The sequence below is a fragment of the Lynx canadensis genome, chromosome D3 (assembly GCF_007474595.2).
Source record: "Lynx canadensis isolate LIC74 chromosome D3, mLynCan4.pri.v2, whole genome shotgun sequence".
In the NCBI taxonomy this organism is placed as follows: domain Eukaryota; kingdom Metazoa; phylum Chordata; class Mammalia; order Carnivora; family Felidae; genus Lynx; species Lynx canadensis.
Window position 1 is genome coordinate 50,065,354 of NC_044314.2, and position 26,594 is coordinate 50,091,947.

Consider the following 26,594-nt stretch of genomic DNA (forward strand, 5'->3'; position numbering starts at 1 on the left):
CGCACTACCAAGACAAACTACCACCGCTGGGGGCGTGAGTGGCTTTATTCCAAGAGACCTCCCCGGGAAGGTCCAGAAGCTGCCGCCTGGGGGCGCCGCCCCTTCCCGGCGAGGCGCCCACCCGCGGTGCGTGCACGCGAGGCCTCCCACCGCGCCTGCGCTGAGGGTGAACGCTGCCTTGCTTTTCCCCGACGCCCAGCGGTCCCGGCCGGGTTAAAAAACTGCGTGACACGCAGCGAGCGTGGCGGCCATCTTCCTCTTCTGGGCACGTCAGCTGAGCCTGTTACGGCTGAAGAGGAGCGTTGCGCAAGCGCGCCTCAGACGGTCACAGGTAACTCCCATCTGACGGGCGAGGCGTCGCCGTCGTCGCCGGAAGTTTGGCGTATCTGCGCCGCGGGAGAGGCGGCGGTCGCGGCAGAAGCGGCTGTCTCCTGATACCCGGATGTGAGGCGATTCGCTGGCTGGCATTGGACCCTCGGCCAGGAGTGAGGAAGGTACGCTAGCTTTCCGACTGTCCCCGCCGCCTACTGTCGTGCCGCCCGCGTCCTCACGTCCCTTTTGCCAGCCTCTCCGGAGAGGCTGGACGATCCTCCCCCCCCCCCCCCCCGCCTTGTCCCACATTCTGTGTCGTTTTGCATCGTACGCATCTTGCTACTTCTCTGTTCCGGGCTCCTGGAGCCGCTGGGAGGGAGTGGGCGGCTCAGAGTCACTGTCGCCTGAGGTAGGCAATCAACCTGCGCGTCTCGGCTGCCCAGTCGACTCATCATCTGCTGCTGCTTGGTAGGCGGTCAGAGGTAATAAGGGGCCATGACCGAGGACCGGGTCAGGTCAGGGCTCCCAAGGCGGCCGCGAGGGCTTCCGGAGCCCCGAGGGCTTCCATTAAGACTACTGGGGCGGTGTCGCCGCTGGCCGGCAGGTAGCCCCCGGCCTCGTCCCCGCCCCTGGCGTCTTTCCTTCCCGGCGTTTTTCCCGAGCCAGCCTAACCAGCCATCGCGGATTTGCGGTTCCTGCAGCTTGCTCCCCTGCCTTCGCCACTGCCCGCTGACCCGACCTGAACCTTAAGGCCTCTGCAGGCTGTGATATGGGGATCTTGGAGGGGAGCAGTGGCCTGGGTCCAAGGTCACAGAGTAATTTGGGTTGGACATGAGGGTCTGGACACAGGTAGGGCTGTTCTGGAGTAGAAATGGGTGCGTTGAGGGCCATAGTGAAGTTTGTAGGGATAGATGCGAGCAGAAGGGAATTGGGTTCTCTATTTTTGTCACCGTTCATAAGATTATTTACAACGGGGGTTTGTTTTACTCAGGCAGAGTAGAATAGCAACGCCAAAAATGAGATAACTCTCCCACTCCTACACTCCCAACCTCTTCCCATCCCCCACCTCTAAATGTTGAGTTCTGAAAACCCTGCTGCAGGTACTGTATTTTCCGGGAGAGGAGAGCACAGTGGGGGGAGAGGAAGGAATTAAATCGTTGTGATTTGAGAGGTACTGTGAACTTTGTTCTTTGTAGCCTTTAGAATTGAAATGGTATTCTTATACAGCAGGAAGTAATTGCAGCACCCAGTATTTAAATAGTATTATCACATGATATTTTAATAAATAGCCTTTGCAAAAACCAATAAAAGGGTACTACTTGGTGGAATAGTAAGATGTGGGTGGGTTTTGTTTTTTCCTCTTTAATTTTTAAAAAGCTGATAAAACACGGATTTCAATTTAAAACCTTCTTGTTGCAGTGGACTGTACTAAATTAAACCTTTGTATTAGGTCCTTAGTTTCTGCGTTACATAGGGCATCTACCACAATGGAACTGTTTTTAATTTTAAAAACTTAAAAATTCTTACTATGGAATTAGATATTAGAGTAGGATGAAAAGTGCTTGAAAAGCGGTTAATTTGGAAGCTGCAAATTCAGGCCTAGAAACGAGAAAACTCTAACAGACACTTCTCCCTTTCAGGCAGAATGAAGTGTATGCCCCCTTAGGTTAGATGTATGACTTCAGAAGTACCCTTCTTAGGACGAAGCTTCTGCCCACCTTACTCATTCCTGGCCAAGGAAAATTTTGCTGTCATTTCTCATTGAACAGTGTGAAAATTCTGTAGTGAACAATAATGTTTTTAACATCAGCCTCATACAAGGTTTTGTACTAGGCATTTAAATTGATAAATTATGCTTCCAGAAGAAAGGGAAAAGGGCCCTAATTAATGAATGCCTTTATCCCTCCCCCCCCCCCCCCATTGCTGGATAGAGTTTTTTAGCTTGGTATTTATATTATAGAACAAATTGTATTTAAAAAAAAATTTTTTTTTTTCAACGTTTATTTATTTGTGGGACAGAGAGAGACAGAGCATGAACGGGGGAGGGGCAGAGAGAGAGGGAGACACAGAATCGGAAACAGGCTCCAGGCTCTGAGCCATCAGCCCAGAGCCCGACGCGGGGCTCGAACTCCCGGACCGCGAGATCGTGACCTGGCTGAAGTCGGACGCTCAACCGACTGCGCCACCCAGGCGCCCCTGTATTTTTTAAAAATATTTTTTAAACTATTCATTTTGAGAGAGGGGTGGGGGAATAGGCAGAGAGAGGTAGAGCCCCATGCTGGGCTCAAAACACAGAACCATGAGATCACCAAACCAAGGTGTACCGAAACCCAGTCCAACTGAGCCACCCAGTCACCCCACAAGTTGATTGTATTTATTGTAATAATGAAGGTAGCTAGCATTGCACAATTCAAAAGAATGGACTATTAAATAAGTAAATACATTTTCATGACTTCTTTTGGCAAATTTATGTTACATACAGAGTTCTTATTGAAGGTGATCAGAATTCAGATGGTAGTTTGAAATCAACTCCAGTAAAATTGTTGTTATAAGTAATTGACTTAAGAACTATATTACCCCTTCTGCAGCCCCAATTTTTCTGTGCATCCTTTTCTCGGCACAGTTGAAGTTCTTTGGCTCTATTTCTGTGTAAGTTGTGTATTACAACTGTGTTATACTACTTAAGTTACTTTTGGTAAACGGATCATTCAGTTAACTTGGCCATCCTTTCTTTTTTTGAGGGGGCTGTATCTTATGCTTAATTGTGTTACAGTACATCTGAAGAAAGCAAGATTTATGTCCTCTGTTCTCTTCAGCTTACTTTAAACATTTATGGCTGCATATGGGGGATTCATAGAGATGAAGACTCAATATAAATAAAAGTGGGATATTAAGTATTACTTTAATGAAGTGGTTTTCAGAGTTTTTGGTTAGGATCCCTTTACACTCTTAAAAATTATGTAGGATTTCAAATAGCTTTTGTTTATATTGATAATTATTGTGTTTTAAGTTAATATATTCATTAAAATAACTGATAAATTACAGGCTAATATAAATAACATTTTTTAATTTTGAAAAACAACCATTTTCCAAAACAATTAATTTTTTTCAACTTAAATTTTAGTTATAAAGCAAAAAACATTAGTGAAAGAATGGCAACTCTTTTACATTTTTGTAAATCTCCTCAATGTTTGGCCTAATAGAAGACAGCTAGATTCTCCTATCAGCTTTGCATTCAGTTATATGTTCTGGTTGAAGTATATGAAGAAAATTCAGTTTCACATCAATATGTTGGGAGGAGTGCTTTAGTAATCTTTTCAGATAATTGTGATATTCTTTGATTCTATAACAAAACTCAACAAATAGTAATATTTTTTTTTAAACAAGTGGTAATTTCTTAAAGGTTAGCTGCAATGTAGAATCTGAAACCATTTCTATATACTTTTTGTACAACGTTGTGTTAAAATTCATTGGTCTGTTTTGCACTTTGAGTTGATCTTTTACTCAAGAATGATTTGGAGCTAACGAATCTCCTGAAAGGATCCCTGGAATCCCCATGGTCCCACCTTGAGAACTGCTTTAGTGTAAATAATTGAATAGTTTAGAATTAACGTAGTTGTTAAAGTTGAAAGGGATAATGATAATATGGAAATGAAATTGTCCAGCAGTTAAGTGAAACCAGGAGTAACTAAGGTAAATGTTTTCTTTTTTATAGGAAATATTATTGTATCAGTAATATTCTTATAGTTATTATTATAGCTGATATTTAACAAGTGCTTATGATGTGCCAATTATTCTAAGGACTTTATATTAGGAAATGTTGCTTTTGTATCATCTTTATTGATGGTTAAGAGAAAGGCAGATATAATTAACTTTTTTTTCCCTATAGATAGTATAGTTTTTCTGATAAATGTTATTCCGTATAATGCAGATATAATTCCATTTTATTTTATGTTTTTTTGTAAGCTCTAGGTCCCAATTTGGGGCTTGAACTAATGACCTAGAGATCAAGAATCACATGCTTTACCAACTTAGCCAAGTGCTATCTATTTTAATCTTTTATTATTGATTGATTGATTGATTGATTGATTGAAGTAAGCTTTAGGTCCCAATGTGGGACTTGTACTCATGACCCAGTGGCTTAATCATTAAGCATCTGACTTTGGTTCAGGTCATGATCTCATGGTGTGTGAGCTTGAGCCCCGCTTCGGATGAAAAAAAAAAAAACAAACCACAAACAAAGACACAAGCCCTGCTTCTCTCCTTCCCCCCCCCCCCCCGCCACTCCCCTCCCTTGTGGAATTCTCTCTCATTCTCTGCCCCTGGCTCACTTGTGCTCTCTCTTCCCCCTCCTTCCCCCCAAAAGAGTTACATATATAGTTCCAGATATGTACTGCTTAAATAATTTTCCTCCAAGGTATTTGAGGTTAGGGAATATGCCTAGCTCTAGCATCTGTCACTGTATATATTTAAAATATAAAGTTTTAGGGGCGCCTGGGTGGCTCAGTCGGTTAGGCGTCCAACTTTGGCTGGGGTCATGATCTTGCGGTTGGTAAGTTTGAACCCCACTTGGGGCTCTGTGCTGACAGCTCAGAGCCTGGAGCCTGCTTTGGATTCTGTGTCTCCCTTTCCCTGCCCCTCTCCCACTTGCACTCTGTCACTTAAAAATAAATAAACATCAAAAAAAATTTTTTTTAAATATATAAAGTTTTAGAATATTTTCACTCAGAAAATTCAGTTATTGAATAAAACAAATATTAGGAACTTTTAAGAAGATAATTTTGTTATTGTGAAAGTTTGAAGTTTATTTTGTTAAATCAGTTCAATTAATATTTGAAAGTTTGTTGTCACTAAGCGAAGTCACTAAGTGAGGCTTTTTTCAAAAACAAAAATAGATAATTTTCAAGACAAATTTAGGCTTACTTTAAATATTTGATGCATATTAAAATCCATATCATTTCATATTCACTTTTTGGTACAGCTTTATGGAGATGGTATATTAACAGAGTTGTACAACCATTGCCACTGTCTAATTTTACAATATTTTTATCATTCCCCCAAAATGCCTGTACTAGTATGTCACTCCTCATTTCCTTCCTAGTCCCTTACTACCACCAGTGTATCTGTTTTTTGTTTTTTTTTAATTTTTTTTTCAACGTTTTTATTTTTTTTTGGGACAGAGAGAGACAGAGCATGAACGGGGGAGGGGCAGAGAGAGAGGGAGACACAGAATCGGAAACAGGCTCCAGGCTCTGAGCCATCAGCCCAGAGCCTGACGCGGGGCTCGAACTCACGGACCGCGAGATCGTGACCTGGCTGAAGTCGGACGCTTAACCGACTGCGCCACCCAGGCGCCCCAGTGTATCTGTTTTTATAGATTTGTCTATTTTGGACATTTCATATAAATTGAATCATATAAACTACCTTCTTTTACTTAGCATAATGTTAAGGTTAATCCATGTAGCTTGTATCAGTACTTTATAGCTAAATACAGTCTATTACATGTTATCAGTACTTTATAACTAAATACCGTCTATTACATGTGTATACCACATTTTGTTTATCCATTCGTCAGTTGATGAACATTTAGATTGTGTCCACTTTTTGACTATTAAGAAAAATACCAAGAATGTTTGTGTACAAGTTATTGCATAGGTGTATTCAGATTCACTTTTGAGCTTTCCCAGTATATTTTATGTCAATATAAACAGTATATAGTTTTTTACTTCACAGCTAATAAAGTATGTTCATTTCTGATACGAAAGATTCAAAGATTGCATAAATATATAAGTAAAATGTGAAAGTATTCATTCTTTGTGTACCCTTTCATCTCCCAACTTTTACTGCTGTTGATGTTTTAATGTGTATTGTGTTTTGTCTGTTAGTACAGTGGTACATGACATTCATTTATCTCTTTCTTAGAAAATTATATGTAGCTATGCAGCTTTTATACCTGTTTTTTTTTTTTTTTTATGTTTATTTACCTTTGAGAGAGAGTGAGAGAGAGTGTGCATATAGCAGAAAGACCGAGAGGGAGAGAATCCCAAGCAGGCTCTGCACCAGGCTCAACCCCACAAACTGTGAGATCATGACCTGAGCTGAAATCAAGAGTTGGATGTTTAACTGACTGAGTCACCCTGGTGCACTCCCCCACCCCCCCCCCCTTTTTTTAAAGTAAGTTCTATGTCCAGTGTGGGGCTTGAACTCACAACTCCAAGATCAAGAGTCACATGCTGTACTGAGGAACCAGATAGGTGCCCCACCCCCAACTTGTTAAAAAGTAAACTCTGTCCCCAACATAGAGCTCAAACTTAAGATCCTGAGATCAAGAGTCACATGCTCTTCTGACTGAGGTAGCCAGGCACCTCCATGTCTAACTTTTTTAGAAGTTTAATTAATGTTGAGTTTTACTGAATCACTATTACCAGTCTATTGAGAAAATTACAGGAATTTTGCAATTTGTTTTTCTATCAAGATGACTAATTCTGAGAACAGTTTTTACAGTGGTATTTCTGCTTTTCTTCTTAAGATAGAGCTTACTTGATGATAGTGGGTCTCTTGTTGCTAAAATGTTATTTATTGGGGAGTACTTCCTAATTAAAAAAAATTTTTTTTTAAGTTTTATTTATTTTTGAGAGGGTGCAAGAGAGAGAGAGACAGACAGACAGACAGACAGACAGACAGAGGATCCAAAGCAGGCTCTGTGCTGACAGCAGAAAGCCTAATCTGGGCTTGAACTGATGAACTGTGAGATCATGACCTGAGCTGAAGTCCAACGCTTAACTTAACCCACTGAGCCACCTGGGTGCCCTTGTTCTTATATATGCCACTTAAAATGAGTCGAAGAGCATGTTTCCCACATATCTTGGAGCCATTTGTGTAATAGATTTAGGCTTTCAATGTTTGGAAAAATTTATTAGGGACAATATCTTGTGTTATTGTGTGTGTTTTCTGTTGCATTCTCTGTTAATGGTCTTTTGTGGCTTCAGTTATGACACGTTATGTGTTTCTGGTTAGCAGTAATTGGCTTAAACTTTGTTATTTAATTTTTTTTAATGTTTATTTTTGAGAAAGAGGGACAGACAGAGCTTGAGCAGTGGAGGGGCAGAGAAAGAGGAAGACACAGAATCTGAAGCAGGCTCCAGGCCCGGAGCTGTCAGCAGTGAGCACAGAACCCGACGTGGGGCTCGAAACCCACAAACTGCAAGATCATGACCTGAGCTGAAGTCGGACGCTTAACTGACTGAGCCACCCAGGGGCCCTTAAACTTTGTTACTTAAAATGTTTTTTTCATCTCTATTTTTGGGGTGTGTTTAGAATGTAAGAAATACTTGGATTACCTTAGATAGTGGGTGAGTGAATTGACACACACAGAAATAAGAAAGAGAAGACTCCATTTATAGAGCTGGATTTTGTGGAAGAAAATAGGAATCACCAAACACTAGGCCTCGAATATAGTGCAGGACTCAGAAAGTTGCTGAGAATAGTGTAGCTCCAGCATTTGGCTTACCCAGCAGATACTGCTACTAGAGGAATTAAAATAAGGTAAGCCAGGGCCTTCTGGGTGGCTCAGTCATTTGAGCGTCTGATTCTTGATTTCAGCTCAGGTCGATCTCATGGTCGTGGGATTGAGCCCTGCATTGGGCTCTGTGCTGAGCATGAAGTCCAATTCTCTCTCTCTCCTCCACTGCCTCTCCCCGGCTCGTGTGTGTGTGCGCGGGCGTGCATGCACATGCTCTCTCTCTCTCTCTCTCAAATAAATAAACATTAAAATAAAGCCAGATGCTCACACGGGTGATTTTGTCTCCCAGAGGACCTTTGTGATTGCCTGAAGAATATTTGATTTTCAGAACTGAGAGTGGAATTGAGAGGTGTACTGAGTTGGATTTTACAGTAAATCTTTTGATGGAGTTAACTGCACTTTGATCTGGCTGGAAGTTTCCAGTGATGTTTGAAATACTAAGAGCAGATTAGGTAAAATAGTCCTAAGGCTGTGTAGAACAAAGCTGTTTTCATCTTATGAATTTTTTTTTTTTTTTTTTTTTTTTTTTGGTGAAGGAGTTACATTGATGTGATAATTATTTGGCTGGTTGATGCCCTATAATAATAGAATTCTTAAAATTCAGTCATCTCTGTATCCTTCAATCAGTTTTACTTGGTACTAATAGACTGTGGTTATGCTCATGCTCTGTTAAAAATGCTAATTTGTTTTAATTTAGGCTTGTTACGGGGCTCCTGGGTGGCTCAGTGGTTAAGCATCTGGCTTTGGCTCAGGTCATGATCTCACGGTTTGTGAGTTCGAGCCCCATGTCGGGCTCTGTGCCGACCGCTCGGAGCCTGGACCCTGCTTTGGATTCTGTGTCTCCCTCTCTATTTGCCCCTCCCCTGCCCATGCTCTGTCTCAAAAATAAATAAAACATTAAAAAAGAATTTAGGCTTGTTACATCTTTTTTTGTGTATGAATTGTGTGTGTGTGGTGCATGTGCATGTGTGTGTATACTACTTTTGGTAGCAAAACAAATTTTTGTATTATTTTGGGTAAGTTGTCTTTTCCTTCATTCTGGGACAAAAAATATATATATCAATTCTTTGAAAGCAGAGCTGTTTCCTTTGCCTGGAACACTTTTTAGCCTCAGGTGGGAATATGCTTAATGCATTTAAGAAATAATAGCAAGGGAACCAACCTAACTGGAGCAGAGTGAGTAGGGACAAAACCAGCAAGTAGTTAATAGTTAACATCAGCCTTTGCTTTTACTCTGATTGAGATGAGAAGTCACTGAAGAGTTTTGAGCAGAGAAATAACAGCCTGACTTGAGTTTTAAAAGGATCATGTGGCTGTTCTGTGGAGAAGCTGAAGTGGGGAGGGAGGAGCAAAACTGAAGGCAGAGTTAGGAAATAGGAAGTTGTTGGTAAAAATCCAGGTGACAGATAAATGATGACCTGGACCTGGGTGGAAGTGGTAGAGATTTTAAGTGGCCACGTTATGGATGTGTTTTGAAGGTAGACAGGATTTGTTAATGACAAATTGCATAAGCTTAAGAGAAGAATTGGGAATGACTGCACAAAGTTTTATGTTGGACACTCAAGGATGAACCTGCCATTTACTGAGATGAGAGTCCTTTGAAAACTTTAGATTTAGGAGGCAACATTAGGAGTTCAGGTGTTAAAGTTTCAGATGTTTAGTAGCCAATAAAAATCTCTCTGTGGGTAGTATTCCTATTAATTTAATTTTTTTGTACTTGAATTGTATTACATTCTCTTGCATTTCTAGACTTAAAAAAAATCTTCTCATTTTCTTTGACTTGTTGAGTCGGGGTAAATAATTTTCAGGATTTCCATTTTGGTGAGATTTTATTTTATTTCTTTTATTTTTTTTTATTTAAAAAAATTTTTTTTTTCAACGTTTATTTATTTTTGAGACAGAGAGAGACAGAGCATGAACGGGGGAGGGGCAGAGAGAGAGGGAGACACAGAGTCGGAAACAGGCTCCAGGCTCTGAGCCATCAGCCCAGAGCCCGACGCGGAGCTCGAACTCCAGGACCGCGAGATCGTGACCTGGCTGAAGTCGGACGCTTAACCGACTGCGCCACCCAGGCGCCCCTTTTTTGGTGAGATTTTAAAATAGATTGTGCACTCTAAATTTAAAAAATGGCTAAAACTTTTATACGTCAATAGAGGAGACCTGTTGGATGCCAGGATACACTGACAGAAATGAAATAAGAGTGGAGAACTTTTTCAGAACTTTCACAGTGAACCTTGTGTATTTTTAAGGTCAAATAGCACTAACAGCCTTACAATGACAAATCTCATTCCATTCCTAACCTTTCCCTATCCCCTAATACCTTTCTCCAGAAGCTACCACTTTTATTCTTCTAGCTGTTACTCTTAGTATCTAACTCCATATTTTTGGTGGTATGCAATAACTGCTGTATTTTGTTTTATCAATTTCAGATGTTACTTACTTTCTGCCTTCTTAGTTAAAAATTTAGCTCTCCTGCTTCCTTCCCCATATCCCCTTAAAAGAGTTCTATTTCAATTGCTGGTTAAGCCAGTAGTGAGTGTTGTTATAACTATGTAAATGTTTTACTGCTAAGCTGAGTATTCTGAAACTATATCTCCCCCCCCCCCTTTTACCCCTTGGAGTTAATAATTGCCTTGCTTTTCTTTTGCCTAATATTTTAAGGTGGTAGGGCAGGAGCGCCGGGGTGGCTCAGTCGTTTGAGTGTCTGACTTCAGCTCAGGTCATGATTTCATGGTTCGTGAGTTCAAGCCCCATCTTGGGCTTTGCGCTGACAACTTGGAGCCTGCTTCGGATTCTGTCTCCCTCTCTCTGCCCCTTCCCCACTTGCTTGCTCTCTCTCAAAAACAAATAAACGTTAAAAAAAAAAAAAAAGGTGCTTGCACAGTTTCCCCCCCAAATGTCACATGCCTGACAGTCAGATTTTTCATACTCAAAATCCACTCCCTTTCCTGTGTGCACTCCCACTAGCCTCAAGGTTCCTTTTGGGATTCTTCAGCCATCTGTTTCATTATAGACTGGTTGTTCTTTTGACCTATTCTCCAAGGTGTTTGTATAATAGATACTGCTACCAGCAATATTTTACCTCACATTCTTTTTTTTTTTTTTTTTTAAGTTTATTTATTTTGACAGCATGCACACATGTGAATGGGGGAGGGGTGGAGAGAGAGATAATGAATGAATGAATCCCAAACAGGCTCCATGCTGTCCGAGCAGAGCCAGATACTGGGCTTGATCCCACAAACCAGGAGATCATGATCTGAGCTGAAATTAAGAGACAGTCGCTTAACTGATTGAGCTACCCAGGTGCCCTTTTACCTCACATTCTTACCAATACTTTGTCTTCTTAAACTTTAAAATTTTAGCCATTGTGGTGTTTGTCCATTGCCCTATTGAGTTTCTCTCCTCTTCTCCCCCCTTCCTTCCTCCTCCTCCTTTTTGTGATGAACTTGTTTAAATTTCTTGTCCTTTTTTCCTTCAGTTGGCCATTTAATTGATTTGTAGGATTTTAGAAAATATCATCTTTGTGTACTAATACTTTGTAAGTTTCACCTTTCACATTTTGTGTCTGTATTCAATTTGGCATTGACTTTAGTACATGGTACAAAGTAGGAAACCAGTTTTCCTCCCCCCCACTATTTGTCTCAGCACTGTTTCTTTAAAAAATCTATTTTCCCAGCTGTAGTACTATTTTTCTTAAAACAGTTGACCGGGGCTCCGGGGTGGCTCAGTCAGTGGAGTGTCTGACTTCAGCTCAGGTCATGATCTCATGGTTCGTGGGTTTGAGCCCCATGTCGGGCTCTGTGCTGACAGCTCAGAGCCTGGAGCCTGCTTCTGATTCTATGTCTCCCTCTTTATCTGTCTCTCTCTCTCTCAAAAATTTAAAAAAAAAAAAAAAATTAAAAAAAAAAGCCGTTGACCATACATTCATGAGTCTGATTGTGGGCACTCTGCTTTGTGTCATTAGTCTGTTCCATTGTTCTGTTTGTCCTTCAGTATAACACATTACTATGGCTTTACTGATTTTAATTAATTAATTTTTAATGTTTATTCCTTTTTTGAGAGAGATAGAGAGTGAGTGGGGGAGGGGCAGAGACACACACACACACACACACACACACACACACACACACACAGAATCCGTAGCAGGCTCCAGACTCTGAGCCATCAGCACAGAGCCCGACGCGGGGCTCGAACCCATAATCTATGAGATCATAACCTGAGCCAAAGTTGGACGTCCAACCGACTGAGCCACCCAGGCACCCTGATTTTATTAATTGTTGATGTCTGGTAGGGTAAGTTCACGTATCTTGTGGTTTTTTAAAAGTATGTTTTCTTATGCTTTATGTAGAATAGATTTTCTTTCTTTTTTTTGTGTGATGTTTTTGAGAGAGAGAGAAAACGGAGGCAGGGCAGAGAGAGAGAGAGGGACAGAGGATCTGAAACAGGCTTGGTGCTGACAGCAGGGAACCTGACATGGGGCTCGAACTCATGAACCATGAGATCACGACCTGAGCAGAAGTTGGACACTGAACCGACTGAGCCATCCAGGTGCCTCATTTCTTTTTCTTTTCTTTTCTTTTTTTTTTTTAAAGTTTATTTATTTTTCAGAAAGAGAGAACGAGAGAGAGTGTGCATGTGCACATGGGGGAGGAGTATAGAGAGGGAGAGCGAGAATCCCAAGCAGGCTTTTAAATATTTATTTATTTTGAGAGAGGGATAGAACGAGTAGAATAGGGGAGAGAGTAAGAGAGAGAATCCCAAGCAGGCTCCATGCTGTCAGAGTGGAGCTCTACACAGGGCTCAATGTCACAAACTGTAAGATCATCGTCTGAGCCAAAATCAAGAGTTGATCGCTTAACGGACTGAGTCACCCAGGCGCCCCTTGAGGCAACTATTCTTGAGGCATTTTGCAGTTTTCAAGATTCTAATGCAAGTAGATAACAGGCTCTTCAGCTCTAAGATACCGTTTTTTTTTGTGGTCAAATCCATCATCTGTAGGTTGACAAATAATTACTGTTTGATAACTGGGGTGCAGAAATGATTTGGAGCGTTTATTATAGTGGAGGACATACATTATATAAGCATACTTCCTATATAACTGATAAATCCTGTATTAGAGGTATAATAAATACTTGTGCATTGAGTAAAGTGCTTGTTGGGAACATAAAAAAGAAGGCACTGTTCCTCCCTGGAGGAACTGACTTTTGTTCCTGAGTACATGATATTTACATATCTGGTGTGAGTTTTGTTTGTTTGTTTTAAATTACTTTTTTATGGGGGTGCCGGGCTGGCTTAGTTGGTTGAGCATGCAACTCCTGATCTTAGGGTTGTAAGTTCAGACCCCATGTTGGGCATAGAACTTACTTAAAAAAAAGTAAGTTATTTTTTATGTACTGTATTTAATATGAAAATGCTTCCACTTGTTAGGTATTGATTTTGCTATTTTGTGAAGAGAAAAACTTGTTATTTATCAGTAAGTTATATTTAAAAGCCAATTAGTACTATATCAGATTTAATTGTAACTTTAAAAAGAACTTTTTTAAAAGTTTTTTTAATGTTTTTTTTATTTATGAGAGAGAGAGAGAACATGAGGAGGGGAGGGGCAGAGAGAGGGAGACAAAGAATCTGAAGCAGTCTCCAGGCTCTGAGGTGTCAGCACAGAGCCCGATGTGGGGTTTGAACCCACCAGCCGTGAGATCATGACCTGAGCTGAAGTCGGATGCTTAACCGACTGAGCTACCCAGGCGCCCCAATATTTGTAGCTTCTTAAAAAGATCTCCAACCCTGAAAGCCTCATAAATTTTTTTTTTTTTTTTTTTTTTTTTTTTTTTTTTTTTTTTGCCAAATGGGTTTTTAAATGTGCGTTTAGTATAATGCACAGTTTAAGACAGTAAAGTTTGATAAGTTTGGGCATATGAACACTGTGGAGCTAACACTCCAAGATAAAGGACTAAAGGACATTTCCATCACCCTCAAAAGGTCTCTTGGAATGTATTCAGGTATGTTCCTGACTCCCGGTAATCACTGTTGTGTTTTCTGTTATTATAGATGAGTTTTGCCTCTTCTAGAACCGCATATAAGTGGGATTATGCAGTGTTTGACTTCCTTCCCTTAACATAATGATTTTTAAAAATTTCGTTCATGTTGCATAAACAACATGCTTATGTTTGTTTTTTTCTCCTAAGTATTCCATTGCATGAAAATACCACAGTTTATTTTTATATACTAGTCATTGATGCAGGGAGTTGCATCCACATTTTGGCTATTATGTGTAAAACTAATAGAAACATTTTTATATAGGTCTTTTTGTGGTCATATGCTTTTATTGTTTTTTCATATGTTTTTATTTTGGGTGGTAAATATTTAGGACTGGAATTTGAGTCACAGGGTACATGAAATTTAACTTTATAAGAAAGTACCAAATTTCCTAAGTGTTTATTTTATTTCATCCCAGCAGCATGTTCTTAGAGTTCTATATTCCACAACCTCACAAATACTGGATTTTGTCAGTCTTTTAAATTTTAGCCATTTTAATGTGTTTGTGGTGGTGTCTCATTGTGTTTTTAATTTGCATTTTCCTGATGACTGATGTAAAATACTTTGTGAGATCCTTATTGGCCATTTGTAAATTATCTTTGTGAGGTATATATTCAGTTCTTTTGCACATTTTAAAATTTGGTGGTTTGTCTAAATGTGTCTATTTCTAGACTTTTTGTTCCATTGATTTGCCTTTTTTCACATTTTACACTCTTTATTATAGCTTTCATCTCTGTCATTTTCTCCCCCCTCCCCCTTTTTAAATTTAAATTTTAGTTAACATACAGTGCAGTATTGGTTTCAGGAGTAGAACTCAGTGATTCATTACTTACATACAACACCCAGTGCTCATCACAACAAGTGCCCTTCTTAGTACCCATCACCCATCTCACCCCTCTCCCATCTCACCCCTCTCCCATCAACCTATAGTTTTTTCTCTATCATTAGGAGTCTCTTGTGGTTTGTTTCCCTCTCTTCTCTCCGCACCTTCCCACATGTTCATCAGTTTTGTTTCTTAAATTCCACGTAAGAGTGAAATCATTGGGTATTTGTCTTTCTCTGATTGACTATGTTCTAGCTCCATCCACGTTGTTGCAAATGGCAGGGTTTCTTTTTGACAGCTGAGTAATATTCTGTTGTATATATACACCACATCTATCCATTTATCAGTCAGTGGACATTTGGGCTCTCTCCACAGTTTGGCTATTGTTGATAATGCTGCTGTAAACACTGGGGTGCATGTACCCCTTCAAATCTGTATTTTTAAATCTTTTGGGGAAATGCCTAACAGTGCAGTTGTTGGATCGCAGGATAGTTCTTTTTAGTTTCTTTTTAATTTTTTTAAAAGTTTGTTTATTCATTTTGAGAGAGACAGAGAGCAAGCGGGGGGGGGGGGAGGGCAGAAAGAGAGAGGGAGAGAGAGAGAATCTGAAGCAGGCTCCCAGCCATCAGCACAGAGCCCAACTCAGGGCTTGAAACCATGAAATGCGAGGTCATGACCTGAGCCGAAACCAAGAGTCAGTCGCTCAACCGACTGAGCCACCCAGGCGCCACTATTTTTGGTTTCTTGAAGAACCTCCATAGTGTTCTCCAGAGTGGCTGTACCAGTTTGTATTCCCAGCAGTGCAAGAAGGTTTCCCTTTGCATCCTGTCAACACCTGTTGTTTGTTGTGTTGTTAATTTTAGCAATTGTGACAGGTATCAGGTGGTATCTCATTGTGTTTTTGGTTTGTATTTACTTAGTGATGATTGATGTTGAGTATCTTTTCCTATGTCTGTTAGCCATCTGGATGTCTTCTTTGGAAAAGTGTGTGTTCATGTCTTCTGCCCGTTTCTTAACGGGTTATTTGCTTTTTGGGTATTGAGTGTGATTATATTATAGTAAATTCTATTATATATTATAAGATGTAGGTTTTTTTGTTAGAAACTTTTTACAGGATTGAAGAATTTTATTGTTGGGGTCAAGATAAATCAAGTTCTAGCTTTTTTTGATTTTATTCTAGAACCCTTAAATTTGTTAGTATTTCTGTTTGTCTTTAACCTTTTGATTATTTAGGGAACATTTTGATCTATTCATGAATGGATGGATGGATGCTATTGCCCCTATTTATTTATTTAACCTTTTGTTTTTTATGACTATAGTCATAGAAATGATCATGACTTCTTCAATACTAGGCACAAATCCAAGATGGTGACTGTAAGTCAAGGACAATCAGATTTTTTTTTTTTCCTCCTGTGAAAATTCCACTTCTTCCAAGTGCATCTTACACTTTGTGTTAATGTAATGCCTGCTCTGTGTTCTGCCAGTTCTAAAGGATATAGAAATTGTAATTGGATGGTTTGTTAATAACAAGCATGAAGTTCTCAAGCTAGAAACACAGGTCTCTGTGATTGGCAAAGCCCCCTTTGCCCCTTTCAGTGTTCATGGAGAAACCCAGGAAAAATGAAAAACTGGAAGCCTTGGATTGATACTTAATTCCTTCCTTTAGAAGCTACTCCACAGGGAGCAGCTAGTTTACAGAGACTTTGCTACTGAAGAATGAGAGACATGGTAGTAGAAGGATGTAAATAGCTACTTCTTAAAGTTAGTGTTGTTCTTCTCTCTATGGATTTTGGACCACTATACAGGCTTGAGAAGTTTGGACGAAATGGACACATTCCTAGAAAGAAACTGAGTCAAGAATATAACTCCGATACAAAAACTAGACAAGGACATCACAAGTAAAAGAAACTACAGATCAATATTTCTTATTACACAAAAAATCCTCAATTACATACATACATACTGAATCAAAGAGCATATAAAAAGAATTATGCACCATGATGAAGTGGGATTTATCCCAGCAGTGCAAAGTTGGCTCAGCATATGACAAAGTAATACACTAGGTTAAAAGAATAAAGGGGGAAAAACTCACATGATCACCTTAGCGGATGTAGAGAAAGCATTTAACAAAATCCAGCGCCCTTCATGATTAAAAACACTCAACAAATGAAGACTAGAACAGCATCTGTGAAAAGCCTGTCTCTAACATTATACTTGATGGTGAAAGGCTGAAGGTTTTAACTCTTAAGTTCTGAAATAAGACAAGAATGTTTGCTTTTGCCACCTTTATTCAACATTGTGCCGGAGGTTCTAGCCAGGGCAGTTAGGCAAGAAAAAGAAATAAAGACATCCAGATTGGAAAGGAATAAAATAATTTTTGTTTGCAGATGACATGACCTTAGATATAGAAAATTCTAAGGAATCCACAAAAAAAGCCCAAAGCTTGTTAGTACTAATATATGAATTCAACAAGGTTATATGTTACAAGATCATTGTACAAAAATCAGTTGTATTTAATTCTAGACATGAACCATCTAAAAAGGAAATTAAGAAAAAAATTCCTTTTATAATCAAAAGGAATAAAGTACTTAGGAATAGATTTAACAAAAGTATAAGACTTGTGCACTGAAAATTCTAAAACATATTTTGAAAAATTAAGGATGACTTAAATAAGTGAAAAACTATCTGTGTTCAAGAATTAGAAGACTTCATATTAAGATGATAGTATTCCTCAAAATGATCTACAGATTCATCGCAATCCCTATCAAAATCCTAGCGACATTTTTGCAGAAATTGCTAAAATTAGTATTGTATAGCCAAAATAATCTTGAAAAAGAAAAAACAAAGGTGAGAGACTCACACTTCCTCATTTCAAAACTTAACTACAAAAGGACCCAAGAGTATATGATGAGGGAAATGACAATCTCCAATATATGTTGATGGGAAAACTGGATAGCCACATACAAAAGAATGAAACTGGAACTCTATCTTAAATTATACACAAAAATTAACTCAAAATGGATTAAGGACTTGAGTGTAAGACCTGAAACCATGAAACTCCTGAACATAGGTGGTGAGCTTTTTGACATAAGTCTTGGTGATGATGTTGTTAATCTACACTAATAGAAAAAGCAACAAAAGCAAAAATAAACAAGTGGGACTACATCATACTAAGAACAGCTTCTGCATTGGCAAAAGAAACCATCAGCAAAATGAAAAGGCAGCCTACTGAATGGAAGAAAATATTGGCAAATTATGTGTCTGATGAGTGTTTAATACCCAAAATATATAAACAATCCAATTAAAAATGGGCAGAAGTTCTGAATAGACATTTTTTCAGAGAAGACATGGCCAATAGGTACATGGGAAGATACTCAACATTGCTAATCCCCAGGAAAGTGCAAATCAAAACCACAGTGAAATATCACCTTACACCTGTTAGAATGATTATTATCAAAAAGACAAGAAATAACAAATGTTGGAAAGGATGTGGAGAAAAGGAAACCCTTGTTCAGTGAGGATGGGTACAGCCAGCATTGAAAACAGTGTGAAGGTTCTTTAAAAAATAAAAAATAGAACCCAACAATACTTTGGGTATTTATCTGGAGAAAACAAAAACAAAATTTCAAAAAGATATATGCACCCATGTTCATTGTGGCATTACTTACAATAGCCAAGATAAGGAAACAATATGTCCATCGATAAATGAATGGATGAAGAAAATGTATATATACAATGTCCTGTATACACAATGTATATACAGTGGTTTTTACTCAGCCATAAAAAAATGAAATCTTAACCATTTGTGACAACATGGATGGACCTTGAGGGCATTATGCTAAGTGAAATAAGTTAGAGGAAGGCAAATACTACATAATCTGACTGAAATGCGGAATCTACAAACAAAAATAAAAAACTAAGCTCATAGATACAGAATGGATTGGTGGTTGCCAGAGGTGGGGGGGGGTGGGTGAAATGAGTAAAGGGGAAGAGGATTAAAAAGTACAAACTTCCAGTTATAAAATAAGTAAGTCATGGCCATGTAATATACAGCATGGTGACTATAGCTGATAATGTACATTTGGAAATTGCTAAGAGAGTAGATCTTAAAAATCTTCATAAGAAAAAAAGATTTTGGTAACTATGTATGGTGACACATTAACTAGGCTTATTGTGGTGATCATGTAGTAATGTATACAAATAATGCATTGTTTTGTTATATACCTGAAACTAACACAATAGGTTGATTATATCTCACCTGGAAAAAATTTACTTCAGAGCTACAGTAACTAAGACTTTGTGGTACTGACATAACCTCATATAGATCAGTGAACAGAATAGAGAGTCCAGAATTAAACCCATATGATTATGGGCAATTGATTTTTGATAGGATTACCAAGACAATTCAGTAGGTAAAGAATGGTCTTTAACAAATGGTGCTGTGACAGTTGGATATTCACCTGCAAAGAATGAAGGTTTTACTCCTACCTTGTACCATACATAAAATTAACTCAAGATGGAATGGAGATGTAAATGTAAGGTAAAACTGTAAAACTCATAGAAGAAAACAGATCTAAATCTTATGGTTTTGGATTAGGTAGTGGTTTCTTAGATATGACACATAATCACAAACAACCAAAGAAAAATAGATTCGTTGGACATAATCTTAAAGACTTGTGCATCGAAGGACTCTATCAAGAAAATGAAAAGATAAATGACAGAATTGGAGAAAATATCTGTAAGCCATGTATCTGCTAAGTCTCATATCCAGATAAAGAACTGTTACAACTCAATAATAAAAAGAAAAATGACCTAATTTAAAAAATGAGGAGGAGTGCCTGGGTGGCTCAGTTGGTTAAGTGTCCAACTTCGGCTCAGGTCATGTTCTCTGGGTCGTGGGTTTGAGCCCCATGTTGGCTTCAGTGCTGACAGCTTAGAGCCTGGAGCCTGCTTCAGACTCTGTGTCTTCTTCTCTCTCTGCCCCTCCCCAACTTGCGCTCCATCTCTGTCTGTCTCTCAAAAATAAATAAAAACGTTAAAAAAATAAAAATTAAAAAATATAAAAAATGAGGAAAGGATTTGAATATACATTTCTCCAGAAAAGAAATACAAATGGCCAATAAGGTCATGAAGAGATTCTCACCTGATTAGTCATTAGGAAGATGCAAATCAAAAGTACAATGCGATCACCACTTCACACCTAAAAGGATGACTAAAGTTAAAAAAGATGGTAATAAATGCTGACAAGGATGTGGAGAAATTTGAACCCTCATTCTTGGCTGCTGGAGATGCAAAATGATACAGCTGATTTGGACAACAATCTCTAAAGTTAAATACAGAGTTACCATATGGTCCATAAGTCATACTTCTTGGTATATAACCAAGAGACTTGAAACCTGTGTTCACACAAAAACTCATTAGAATTGTTCATAGCATTATTCATGATAGCCAAAAAGTAGGAACAATCTGTCAAACATTCATCAACTGATACTAAACAAAATGGTATATTCGTGCTACAGAATAGTATTCAGCCATAAAAAAACAAACAAACCAGGCATTACTGATACATGCTATAATGTTATTTGAACTTTGAAAACATGTTAAGTGAAAGAAGCCAGTCACAAGATGCCACATGTTTTGTGATTCCATTTATATGAAACATTTAGAATAGTTAGATCCAGAGACACAGAAAGTAGATTTGTAGTTGCCAGGGGCTGGAAGAAGAGGAGAATGGTGAATGACTTTTAATGAGCCATGATTTTTTTGAAGTCATGAATATATTCTGGAATTCGATACTGGCAATTCTTACACATTCTGAATATACTAAAACCTACAGGGGCGCCTGGGTGGGTCACTTGGGTGAGCATCTGACCCTTGATTTTGGCTCAGGTCATAATCCCTGGGTTGTGGGATTGAGCCCTGTGTATTGGGCTCTGCGCTGAATGTGGAGCTTGCTTAAGATTTTCTCTTTCTCTTTCTGCAACTGTCCCCTGCTTGTACTCAGCGTGCTTTCTTTAACAAACCAACACAACCCCCCCCCCCCCCCCCCGCCCCCACTAAATTGTACACTATAAAGAGGTGAATTTTATGGAAAGGAATTCTATCTCAATTCTGTTAAGTTTTTAAAAAAATGATTTTAGAGTTAAAATATATTGGATGATATACAATCCAAATATTTTTTCTTCTCTATTTAAAAATTAAATTTTTTTATTAGAATGCACACATGCTCACACATGGGAGCTGGGGAGGGGCAGAGAGAGAGGAAGAGAAAGAATCTTAAGCAGGCTCTATTCCCAGCATGGAGCCTGACATGGGGCTTGATCTCTTAACCCTGAGACCATGATCTGAGCCGAAATCAAAGATGCTTAACCAACTGAGCTGTCCAGGCGCCCCTTACACATTTTAATATAATCAAATGTCTTATTTTACTTACTTCAAGTTTATGTATTTATTTTGAGAGAGAGTGCACGCAGCAGAGGGGCAGAGAGGAGAGACAGAATCCCAAGCAGGCTCTCCCCATCTGCACAGAGCCCAGTGTGGGGCTTGAACTCCCATTCCGCAAGATCATGATCTGAGTTGAGATCAAGAGTTGGACGCTTAACCAGCTGAGCCACCAGGCACCCTCATAATCCAATATTAATGATTAAAACTTGAGTACATTTTATTATGAAGTACTTGTGGGAAATTGGATGTACTCTTAAAATTCTCAGTTACTTTGTATCATGTCTTGTAAAATTGCTGTAGTAAAATATAAATGTTATTTTCGGTTTTTTGAAGTGGTCATTTTATATAAAGTTTAATTATTTTTGTTTTACTTCCATATTGGTTTCATTAGGATTATATTAATAAGTTAGCTCTGCGTTGCAGGAGTAGTATTATCAATTTGTTAACAGATGAGAGGATACATTTCAGTTCTTGATGCAAGATTTTATTTAGGGGTTAAAAAGAAAGGGGGATTTATTAAGTTGTATGATGCTATAGTGATGATTTAGCACGAAAGGGAAACTAAAATTGAAGTGGTCCTTAGAACACTAAATGAGTGATTGACAGTTACTGTAGAGTTGTATATCAGTTTATCCCTTTTCTAAGGCAGGTCCCAACTGTCGAATGTACTAAGGTATTTAGAATTTGGGAGGAAGAGATGTAAAAGGAGATAATTCATCATTTTAAAAATTATAATTCTTAGTGCTAAAATAATAAAGGAATATAAGTGAGCTTTATTATTTTTTTGTTATTATACTTCTGGGGTTTAATCTTTGGTAAGTTTGGAGCTTCTCAGAAAATAAAAATTAAGTACGATATGTGTTAGCTATTCCTGTATAAGAAATTGTTCTAGGAAACCAATTTGATGATAAATTCTATTTTTAAAAAAAAGGATAAGAGAAAGAAACTGCTCTAGAACTCAATGGCTTAATTATTCTTGAGTTAATTTTTGTTAATATTTAGCTAATTAATAGTTAATTATTCTTGATCACATATCTATAGAGCAGCTATGGGTTAGGTGACTTAGGTTAGGCTTGCCTGGGCAGCTTTGGGTGTGGGTGGTCTTTATATCTCACTGTGGGTTGGGCTTAGCACCTCATGTGGAGTTAGGCTCACTTCTCCTCTTTGTGTTTATTCTGGGGTCTAGGCTGAAGGGTTGCCTTCATCTACCCGGTGAAACTCTTTTCATGGTGATGGCAGAGGTGCAAGAGGGCAAGCCCTGCTGCACAAAGAAATTTCAAACCACTGTTTGCATCATTTCTGCTAATGTTTCATCAGTCAAAGCAAGTTAGATGGCTAAGGCATGGGTGCAGGGAAGTATACTCTGCTCACCATGAGGCCAAAGGAAGGCATGTGGCCAGGCTCAGCATCAGTTGGGAAGGAAAATATACTCCTTCTATGGAGCGAAGGTTTGGAGACAGTGATTATATTTGAAGATAAACCTAATCTATTATATCTAATCTATTAAAAATGAGATATGTGATGCTTTGCATTGTCATTAGGCAGTTGTTTTATCTAGCTTAGTCTTAAGTTGTTTTAATAGATCAGTTAGTAGACAATAGTATTTTTTTATTCTCGTGTTTTAATAGATTGTTTTATTTTAGTTATAGGATTTTTTTAAGATTAATTGCCAAACACAAGAAGTTATTAGAAGCATCATTCATTGGAAATATCATCATTCAATTTAAAGAAACAGTGATATGTGATTTCTGTCTCAATAAGGTAAGTGGCTTATACTTTCATAAATTAGTGCCTTCCGATATGAATTAGTGTGCCAAATATACTTTCTATTTTCAAAGAAATATAACTTATATTTTAATTTTTTGACTAGGTTATACGTCTACATAGAAAACATTTGAGTAGGTGTATAGTGAAAAGTAAGCTTTTTTACACTTCTGACACTTGGTTTTGTAGTTTTCTTTCCCAGAAAGCTTTACTATTATATTTATTATTATATATTATTAATATTAATAATTATTAATAATATATAATTAATAATATAATATTATTTCCATACCTATTATATACATAAGTAAGCATATGTTTCTATACATTTCCTTTCTCCTACTCTTCTAAAAAGCAGCTATTTTTACCCTGTTCAACATCTTGCTTTTTTTGGTTTAACAGTGTTTTTTGATTGTAGGTGTAGATCCATATCAGTTACTTACAGCACTGTTTTTTGGACAACTTTATTATAGTTTATATACAGTAAATTTCACTCTCAACCTGTACAATTTGGTGGATTTTGACAGATGTACACATTGTTAGAACCACCATTACAGTCAAGACACAGAAGATTTCTGTCACTTCCAAAAGTCTGTTTCTCCCTCTATCCCTGACCCTAGGCAGTGACTCATTTACATTCTATTACTGTAGATTACAGTTGACCCTTGAACAACATGACTGGTTCCACTTATATGTGGATTTTTTTCAGTAAATACATTGAAAAATTTTTTTGAGATTTGTGGCACTTCAAAAAAACCCAGATGAACTATGTAGCCTAGAAATATTGAAAACATTAACGAAAAGGAGTCTCGTGAATGCATAAAATATATGTAAGTTATTTTATTATTTACTATCATAAAATATTGATATGTTATAAAAAGTTAAAATTTATTAAAACGTGCATGCACACACACATACATTGTATCATTTGCTGTCAAAAGAAATGTAAACAAACAGAGATGCGGTATTAAATCATAACTGCATAAATACTGTATTACTGTAATAATTTCGTAGGCACCTCATGTTCCTGTTGTGGTGAGCTCAAGTGTTTGAGTCTGCTTTAAACATCGTGTGATGCTAATCATCTCTGTGTGATTAGTCTCTCCAGTAAGTTACGTATTACAGTAAAAAATGATCTCGATGGTTCTTGCATATTTTTCATCGTGTTTAGTGCAATACCGTAAACTTTGAATAACACCATGGGACCCATACAGAGTGCTACTAGTGATGCTGGAAGTGCTCCCAAGAAGCAAGGAGAAGTCATGACATTATAAGAAAAAATTGAATTGTTTGATGAGTACCATTGATTTGAAGCCTGCAGCTACAGTTGCCCTCCAGTTCAAGATAAATGAATTTAGTGTAAGGACCATTGTAGGAAAAGAAAAGGAAATTCGTGAAGCTGTTGCTGTAGTTATGCCAGAAGGCATAAAACCTTGTACTTTTTGAAATAACCTTTTTATCTTGTATTGAAAATGCAGCTTTTATGTGGGTGCAGGATTGCTATAAGAAAGGCATACCTATAGACTCTAATATGATCTGAGAAAACGCAAAGTCATTATGTGACAACTTAAAGCAAAAGGAAGGTGAAGATTCTAAAGCTCGAGAATTTAATGCCAGCAAAGGATGGCTTAATAATTTTTGAAAGAGGTTTGATTTTTAAAATGTCAAGACAATGGGAGAAGCTGCTTCTGCCAACCAGGAGGCAGCAGATAAGTTATCAGATGCCATTAAGAAAATCACAGAGGAGAAAGGGTATCTGCCTGAACAGGTTTTTTAATGCAGACAAAAATGTCTTATTCTGGAAAAGAAAAATACCAACAAAGGACATTTATTACTAAGGAAGAGAAATGAGCTTCAGGATTTAAGGCAGGAAGGGATAGGCTAACTCGTTTGTTTTGTGCAAATGCAATTTGGTTTATGATCAGGACTGTCCTTACCTATAAAGCTGCTAATCTCCAAATCTTGAAGGGAAAAGAGAAACACTAGCTGCTGGACTTTTTTTTTTTTTTTTTTTTTTTTTTTAAAGTGATCTCTACATCCAACATGAGGCTCAAACTCACAGCCCAAAATCAAGAGTCTCGTGCTCTACTGATTGAGCCAGATAGGTGCCCCAGACTTTTGGTTTACAACAAAAAGGCCTGCCTGGATAATGAGAACCCTTTTTCTGGTTTGGTTCCATCAATACTTTGTCCCTTAAGTCAGGAAGTACCTTGATAGTAAGATACTGCTCTTTAAAGTTCTTTTGACCTTAGACAGTGTGCCTGGACACCCAGAACCTCCTGAGTTCAACACCAGAGGCATCAAAGTGGTCTGCTTGTCCCTAAACACAACATCTCTGATTCAGCCTCTAGATCAGCCTTTAGGACCTTTAAGGCTCATCACACATGATACTCTATATAGAGAATATTTAATGCTGTGGAAAAGAACCCTAATAGAACATCATGAAAGTCTGGAAGGATCACATCATTGAAGATGCCATTGTTGTTTATAGAAAAAGCCATGAAAACTATCAAGCCTGAAACAGTAAATTCCTGTGGGAAAAAAAATGTGTCCAGAAGTTGCGCATGACTTCATAGAATTTACAACAGAGCCAATCAAGGAAATCATGAAAGACATTGTAGATATGGCAAAAAATGGTGGGGAGTGTGAAGGGTTTTAAGATACGGATCTTGGAGAAATTGAAGAACTAATAGATGCTACACAAGAGGAGTTAACAGCTGAGTTGTTAACAGAAGATAAACACATCTGAACCAATGCCAGAAAATGAAGATGTGGAAACAGTGCTGGAAAACAGATTGACATTAGACAGTTTGGTAGAAGCATTCCAGTTATTCAAGACTGCTTTTGACTTCTTATAGGATGTGGACCTTTCTATGATACAGGTACTGAAACTAAAGCAAATGGTAGAAGAAGGATTGGTATTGTATAGAAACATTTTTAAAGAGATGAGAAAACAAAAATGTCAGGCAGAAATTAGTGTATTGCTGTAAAGTTACACCAAGTGTGCATGCCTTTACTGCCTTCCCTTTCACCTTCACCTCTTCTGCTGTCCTTGAGACACCAAGACCAACCCCTCCTCTTCCTCCTCCTCAGCCTACTCATTGTGAAGAGTGAAAACAAGGATGAAGACATTTATGATGACCCACTTCCATTTAATCAATAGTAAATAATCATCATGGCATACAGTTAATAAACTTATCTGTTGTATGTTTGTCTTCCTGTGAAAATCTAATAACTTGTGGCAAGAACTGTATGAGACATTTTTCTTTCATCATCATCATCATCATTGCTTAAGTATTCATCGTATAGAAAATCATGTACAAGACTTGTATGGAAGTGGATAGCTTATCCTTACATAGGCATAAGGTGAGTGATATTTAATATGAAATTAATAATATGTTTTCTTACTGTTTTATAACTTTGCTTTCAAAGAATTACGTTATGTACTATATGCTTCTCTTATAATTGGAGAAACTGTATATTAGCCTATCATCACAAGTAAGTGATTTTTTAAAAAATGTGTTTGCAGTGTTATGATTGTAATACTGTATGACATAAAAATTGTATAATGATTCATTAGTGTATATGCTAGGCCAGCATGAAGCAGCTGATCAGTTATACTAGGCTACTGTAAAGCAATTATATTGCTGCCTCATTAGTACACGAATTGTTATACCTATAAATAAGTAGGAA

General features: G+C 38.1%; 1 protein-coding gene across 4 annotated transcripts in view; it reads left to right on the plus strand.

The window, feature by feature from the left end:
* The first annotated feature begins 340 nt into the window (after window positions 1–340).
* ESCO1 (establishment of sister chromatid cohesion N-acetyltransferase 1) overlaps window positions 341–26,594 on the plus strand; it is a 74,491-nt gene continuing 48,237 nt past the window's right edge. The window contains exons 1-3 of one of the 4 annotated variants that reach the window (XR_003973149.1): window positions 341–494; window positions 22,781–22,898; window positions 25,995–26,267. The gene's annotated coding sequence lies outside the window, so the exon portion shown is untranslated. Of the gene's footprint in view, window positions 495–22,780; window positions 22,899–24,949; window positions 26,268–26,594 lie in introns of those variants that run through there. The other 3 variants (XM_030335980.1, XM_030335981.1, XM_032595481.1) reach the window with 3 other exon arrangements.